The sequence below is a fragment of the Cydia pomonella genome, chromosome 18 (genome assembly GCF_033807575.1).
Source record: "Cydia pomonella isolate Wapato2018A chromosome 18, ilCydPomo1, whole genome shotgun sequence".
Taxonomy (NCBI): Eukaryota; Metazoa; Arthropoda; class Insecta; order Lepidoptera; family Tortricidae; genus Cydia; species Cydia pomonella.
The window spans coordinates 18,512,426-18,520,710 of NC_084720.1; positions in this window are offsets into that span (position 1 = coordinate 18,512,426).

Sequence of the window (8,285 nt, forward strand, 5' to 3'; positions counted from 1 at the left end):
CATCTTGCTAACGGCGAGTACTTGCACAGACATAATCTCGTAGCCAGGATTATTCACCAGCAACTTGCTCTTCTATACGGCCTTGTGGACCGCGAAGTACCGTACTACAAGTACTCACCTGCGCCAGTTCTCGAAAATGGTCGTGCCACGCTCTATTGGGATCGATCTATTATCACTGACAGGACTATTGTAGCCAATAAGCCTGACATCGTGATAATAGATCGATCGCAACGCCGGGCCGTGCTCGTCGACATCACCATCCCCCATGATGAGAATCTCGTGAAAGCCGAGAAGGACAAGTCCAGTAAGTACCTAGACTTGGCTCACGAGATAACCGCCATGTGGGATGTTGATTCGACGATCATTGTCCCGATAGTCGTTTCAGCGAATGGTCTCATAGCGAAGAGTCTCGACCAACACCTTGAGAGACTCTCGCTAGGTGGTTGGATCAAGGGTCAGATGCAGAAGGCGGTGATCTTGGACACGGCGCGGATAGTCCGCCGGTTCCTCTCTCTGCGGCCCTGACCACCGGCAGCTTGGGCCCTGCCCCGCTGCTGGCGGCACCCTAGGTTAGGTTTTTTATAATGTGTTTGTATCTTTTGTATTGTTTTTGAAGTGTTTTTATATTTTACTTTTATATTCATATTATAAATGACCTAGCCTAAGACGAAAAATAAATAAAGGATATAATAATATTTTACTTTTATATCCATATTATAAAAAATCCTAACCTAAGATATTAAATGAATAAAGGTTATAATAATAATAAAATTCTTTATTGCACACTACATAAAAAACAGATACAGAAATTGATAAAATATACATATTGGTAGGTCACAACAGGCGGACTTATCGCTAAACAGCGATCTCTTCCAGACAACCTTCAGATAGTGAGATGGCGAACGAAGTGAAGTTAACGGGTGGTGCAAAAAAATAAAAATAAAGAAAAAAGTAGTAAAAATACAATATAATACATATACTACAGCACATATAAAGTTATACATATTTTTGGCACTTTTTTCGTATCGATATTTTTAGACGTGACTGTATAAGTTTTTATCGCTCACTGCACTTTTCTTTCGACAGGCAACTAATACTCATCTAGAAAATTCTAATAACAACCCCAAAACACAATTAGTTTGCGTTGTTTTTTTTTTATTTATTTTTTTTTTTTTATTTTTTTTTTTTTATTTTTTTTTTTTTTTTATTTGGAGATCCAACAGCTGTGACATTAACATAGAAAAATATAGTAGATACAGGAAGCCAATTATAGGAACTCACAGGTAGTGACATAATACTAAACTAAGATTACGCACTATTGCAACCACATATGTGAACAAAGCGAATACAAATGATACTTAATAAGGATAATGTGGGAGTTCAAAATACTAATTAACTTAGTAACATAATGAGGTCTAAGGTAAAAGTATAAATAGTAAATACGTAATTATAGGTATTCAAGAAGGCGACAACACGCTCACTCAAAAATATATCACACTTTATTGCAGAGTTCCCATGGCCACCTGTCTTCACCATCAGATCAGCTCCATTTCATCATACTATTGCACTGTCATCCAATTTACATATGTATGCAAAATTTCAGCTCAACCGGGAAGTGGGTCAAATGTAGCTTATAATTTTACCCACACTAATTTACATACATACTAACAGGGCAAGTTTAATAAAAAAATATAATTAGCTGAATATAAATCGTGTCATGTACGATGATGTACCAATTTGACAATTCTAACCCGTAAGTGCATCACAATACAAACCAAGGCATGCGTCCTCATGAATGACACGATTTATACATGCCAACTGAGTGTTTAATTTTTTTTTTACAGTACATATGGTGCTACTTTATAGCATTAGTGCGAAAAGCAGGGATCGGAACGCGGTTTTTTGCAAAAACATCGAAATAACCATATATTTCGGTTTATTTTATACTCAAATGTAGGACTCAGTTGTGTTTTTAGATAACGACTTCGTATTAGATTGCCCGATTAGGAATGAAATAATTAACAAAGAACGAAAAAATACCGTTTACGTTCCCATACAAAAAATACCGCTTTCCGATCCCTGGCGAAAAGTAGCATATTACGTTACTGTGTCGAACATTTAAAGGGCCATATGTACTGTAAAACGTTGTACGATACATGTGCGAATAGGTAATTCGCAACTTGTGTCGATTTAAAACACTCCCTTCGCTCGTGTTTTAAGTAAGTAAGTAAATATTCTTTATTGCACCAACAATTATACATTTTACATACATGTAAAACTGCAAATGAATTTTAAAGGAAAATAGAACCAGGTAACAACAGGCGGTCATATCGCTAAAAAGCGATCTCTTCCAGAAAACCTTTAGGTAGCAGGAAATTTAGAACTCATACAAAAGAACATACATACATACTCATATTTTAATTTATCGCCACTCGTTTCGAATTTCCTATTTTTCGCACTTGTATCGTAATGTACTATTATCGTATTTTTAAACAGCTTTTCCGTCTTTTAACAGCAAGGTTTAGGCTTGAATAATCTTGACATATTGATCAATTTGCATACCTATATTATTGATGATTTTGCGCACTTATGTTGCCGACTGTACCCTCAACCCTTCGGATGCGAATGAATAAATAAACGCTGTCAATCAAGTTGTGGGCCTGTGCTAATATTCCGTACTGACTGTGTGAGGGTTAGAATAGTCATGGCCAGTCTAAAGTGACCTCAAGGACTTTGAAAGCCAAAAACACAAAGGTAATAGACCCTACTCATAATGTTGTGTTTCTGCCGGTTGCCAGAGCTCAACGAGGGTGCGGGGATTTAGAAATAGCGCGCCAAGCGGAACGTTTTGGAAACTCAAAATCCCATACAAAATGAGACAACGCAAACGCGTAGGTACGTCACGTTACGCCATCGAATAAATTTACACTAGGGGTACAGTCCTATAATTGCCTGACCTGTAATTTACATTATCAATAAACTATGAGTATGAGTATGAGTATGAGTATAAGGTCACTACGCAGAGTATGGCTGATGATTAAAATCAACCTGTATACTTTTGATTTAAAGACTATCCTATGTCCTTCCTTCGGCCTTTTCCACCTCAGTTGGCCTCATACGTAAGGCATTAGGAATAACAATACTCGACCGGAAGCAATAACACTTCCGTGCTTGTACCAACATGACCAATAATATCTGTACATTATAAGTCTAACGTCCAAGTAATAAGATTCAAAGTTGACTGACAAAACAAAGACGGCTCGTCTAATATTGATTATCCTGTGTGGCTGTCCTTAGAGTCAGTCTTGCCTGTTTCCTTAAAATTGAACGCACTTGGACGATATTTCGAGGCAGTATAGTTGAGATAAAAAATATCTTAAAACATTGACGACCAGTTTGGCCTAGTGGGTAGTGACCCTGCCTACGAAGCCGATGGTCCCAGGTTCAAATCCTGGTAAAGGCATTTATTCGTGTGATGAGCATGGATATTTGTTCCTGAGGCATGTGTGTTTTCTATGTATGTAAGGTATATAGGTAGGTTTATTTAAGGTATTTATAAATATTTATATATTATATATATCGTTGTCTAAGTAACCTCAACACAAGCCTTATTGAGCTTACTGTGGGACTTAGTCAATTTGTGTACTAATGTCCTATAATTTTTTTTTATTGTTACGATATCGAACCTGTTATAAAAGTAAAGAATTTTTTATCACCACACCAGCAGCGGTATCATGGTCGCATTTTTATCACCTGTCATGCCATGCGTCACTTTCGCACTTATATACTTGTTAGAACGTGACAGACATAGTGACAAGTGATAAAGAGCCGACCATATTAGCCCTACATGACGTAAAGGCTCACATGATTATTTCAAACTAACGAGGAAGTTCATCCACAAGAAGCATAGTAATTTCCAACGCAGCGGCTTACGTGAGCGAATAACTCGCGAACGCAAAGCGGCGCGGCAACCCACAGCTTTCGCGTTCGCAACGAGATCGCCCAAGAAGGACAATTCCATAGGTATCAAAGGATTGATTCACCCGCGCTGCGCCGCGTTCGCGAGTTATTCGCTCACGTAAGCCCGCAGCGGCTTATGTGTGCGAATAGCGAAATAAAGATTTTAATATTGTAATTTTTGTAACCTCAAAAGTAACAGCGGTAATTAACCTTTTTCTTCCAAAATTCTTCTTCCTATGATATCTAATATTGCGATACAATAATATGTAACCGACACTAATTCAGTGCATAATACCGGGTGTGGCCTGTAACAGGAGCAAAAAATTGAACTATAGGCTGTACTCCTCAAACTGACCAACATTTGTTCAGCAACATTTAAAAATATATTTTTTTTTTAGAACACTTATAAAGTTTATTCTAAGACGCAATGTATTACGAATTTGGTTAAATATGTTTAAAGCGTGACAATCAACGTCAATTACACTGATGACCGCGTACATTGAAGGTAATATTTAATTTGTATGAAAAATAGGAAGTCTAAAGAATTCATAATTTTCAGAAATCGCTAAACAAATGTTGGTAAGTTTGAGGAGTACAGTCTACAGTTAAATTTATTGCTCGTGTTACAGGCCCCACCTGGTACAGTTACTCAGATAAGTAAGATTTAATTTTGGAGGATAAAAGTTACCACTACTTTTGAGGATAATAATCTGAATAAAAAACGGAGTATAGTAGAATCAAATTATAAGTTAATGATTTTGAATAATGAAATTAATAACGTTCGTTTGAATTTAATTTAAAATGGTTATAGCCGTTATAGGTAAAAAACTTAAGTAAGTCACCTGTTGTATGTAGTTGTGACGTGTTCGAATAGACTTTTGTTTTGTTTGTGTGTGTCTTTTAAACATGTATGGTCTATTCGAACACGTCACAACTACATACAACAGGTGACTTACTTATGTTTTTTACCTATAACAGTTACGAGCAGTATCTTCCTTGCGTTAGTGTGGTGAAAATTTTAATTTCACTCAGGACCAAAGTTGAACTCTCCCGCCTAGATACACTCACAACGCATGACAACAACTTTACCTTATACAACAGATAACTAATATGTACATATTTAATTATAATATAATCCTTTATTGTTTAGATTACTATTTGTCGAACTATCATTGTAAAATTGAGTCACGCTATTTCAATAACAATATGCAATATCAAAAATTGCGCACTACCTAAATAAGCCGTGCAAACATTAATTTTATCATTCATGTTTAATGTTTATACATATGTATACAATAAACATAATTTCGGCTCCATTCTATTGACTCAGTAAATAAGGGGTTAAATAAACGATGAAGGTAATGGGTAGATATTGCCCCTTGTCATGTTACGGGGTAAAATGTACCCCTACTCGGGCTGTCGGTATGTCTGTTGCATGTCTAACGGGTGATAGGCGATTGAGTATTGTGTACACTCAGTAGCAGTGATAAAGGGTTACTATGTATGAAATTATTCACACTTTTATAATTATGCAATAATTATAAGTTTATTGCTAAATGAAGAGATTTATTCAATATTACTTAGTTATAAATGTATAGTAATCAGTTGTTACTGACTTCTATTTATACTTTATTACAGGAAACTCTTGTACCTGCATATCTTCAGAAAATTCGTTTTTAGTACGGGACAACGGTTGGAAATTTCATGGAATTGTCTTTTACTTGCTAAGTCGGTCTAGTAATGTTATCCTTGACTTATGGAAGGCTTCTGTGTATTTCAACCTTTCATCTCTGTGTGAGGTCGAAATTCATGGGTTCAAAGTTCAAACCTCGGTTGCGGTGTATAGAGCAGAAATAGTAGATTGTTAACCAAGGGATGAAAGGCACTCATTTCTGTTGAGCCAATAGTCCGAGACTGAAATAATTCCTTTCACCGAAGTTAAACACTCTTGTTTTTATTTGGAATGCGAGGAAAATAAAATACATGTATGTGCATTAACATGACTAAGTATAAACTGTAGTATTATTTCTTGAGGGTACTCCTTCAATTAACTATTTAGGTAAAAATATCGTTATTTATGGATTGGGGAGTTAATTATCAGAATAGAAATTGTACAACAAATCCACTTAAAACCAACATTTTAATTACTTATGGTAAAAAAAAACGTACTTAGACAGTACAATGCTCTAGAGCAGAAACGTATTCTTTTCTGCACACTTTTTAGAACAACAACTACCCACTTTCAGCGCATGAAAAAAGAACACATTTTCCAAAAAATGCAAAATGATGACCAAAATATTCGGTCAAGATCCTTAATACGGACATTAGGTTAATATTTTTCATATATTATCTGTCCATATTTTGGTGTGTAAAAATTCAGCATCCGATAAAAAGTATTGCTTAATCATGTTTATTATTGAAAACCATATCAATAAGATCTTGTGAAAGTTAAACACTCTTGTTTTTATTTGGAATGCGAGGAAAATAAAATACATGTATGTGCATTAACATGGCTAAGTATAAACTTTAGTATTATTCTTTGAGGGTACTCCTTCAATTAACTATTTAGGTAAAAATATCGTTATTTATGGATTGGGGAGTTAATTATCAGAATAGAAATTGTACAACAAATCCACTTAAAACCAACATTTTAATTACTTATGGTAAAAAAAAACGTACTTAGACAGTACAATGCTCTAGAGCAGAAACGTATTCTTTTCTGCACACTTTTTAGAACAACAACTACCCACTTTCAGCGCATGAAAAAAAAAACATATTTTCCAAAAAATGCAAAATGATGACCAAAATATTCGGTCAAGATCCTTAATACGGACATTAGGTTAATATTTTTCATATATTATCTGTCCATATTTTGGTGTGTAAAAATTCAGCATCCGATAAAAAGTATTGCTTAATCATGTTTATTATTGAAAACCATATCAATAAGATCTTGTGAAAGCAATAATCCTCGTCCGATATTATTTTATCGTGTTATAATCAGTTATATTGATAACGATGACCTGTAGTTCAATAACCTGGAAAATAGGACGACATTGAATGTTGACAGATAATTTTCGGTAGTATTTTACGGTCAAGAAATTTAAATTTAGTACCACTTCGTACCTTGTCATAATGACAGTGGTATGAAGTCCCTAGCAACTTTCATATTGATTATCACTGCGACAAGGTACAAAATGGTAGTGAAATTTAATTTTTTGGCTGTAAATAGCATGTTTGCTTGAATTCGTGTAATCTGAGGTGACATTGACATTTAAAAACAAATTGGTCTTGATATGGAACTATAAACAATTTATTATAGATTCACGCGAAACATTCAATACGATATTTCGTAATAACATGAAATTGGACGGGAATGGTTTAGCTAGCAGTTTTCGAAAAATCGTATTCTGTACAACTATGGACTCTAGTCTCGAAAGGGAAATAGGCTTATGTACTTATGTATTACATGTAATAAAGTCAATCCTTCCGCTGTACTAGACCGACTTATTCCCTAATGATTCTGCTCTTAGTACATTTAGTACACTCCACACAAAACGGAACGGGAGCCCTTGCTGACACTGACAGCATAGCGATCCTACCGAATTGACGCCGAGCGCGTGCAAAGACGACAGAATAGCTCTCGGTTAATATGAGCGAGACAGACAAAAAAATATATATAACTCCCTAGGGAGTTATAGCTTTTTATTTCACAACCCATAACTCCCGCGGGAACTAAATAGGCCTTTGTCCTTCAGTACACCTGCATGAAATAAGATCTTTTTCGAGCAAGTGTGATGAAAAGTATATACCATACATTTATGTCTGGTACTAGTTTTAGTAGTTTAACATAACTTCTACTCGCTCGATTTCATTTGTATAACTATTTTTAGCATCGAAAACTCGTATACTACACATAGATATATTATGCTACGTAGATCTAAATGCCAACGTTCATATAATTTAAGCAAGTTGTTTGAAAATGAGAGCGTTATTTCTATTGTATGGCAGCGGTTTTACGGCAACGGAATCATGTGACTCTTAAGTATGGCTCACGCTAGACCGGCCCAGGCCCGCGCCGGTCTAGCGCTAGTCATCTTTTAAACCTAAGATTTTGATCTACAACCGATATTGTATTTCTTTGACTTTTACTTACATAACTAATAAATTTAAAATAAAATAAAAAAGTCTACGCTAATCATAGCACTTTAAACCATTTTATACCAAAATGCCTCACATCATTTCGGAAAAGAGCTGATACTCTTCATCGATCCATTTTCATCAAACATAGTTAAGAATCCACGAAGTTTCCACGTAAATAAACCGCA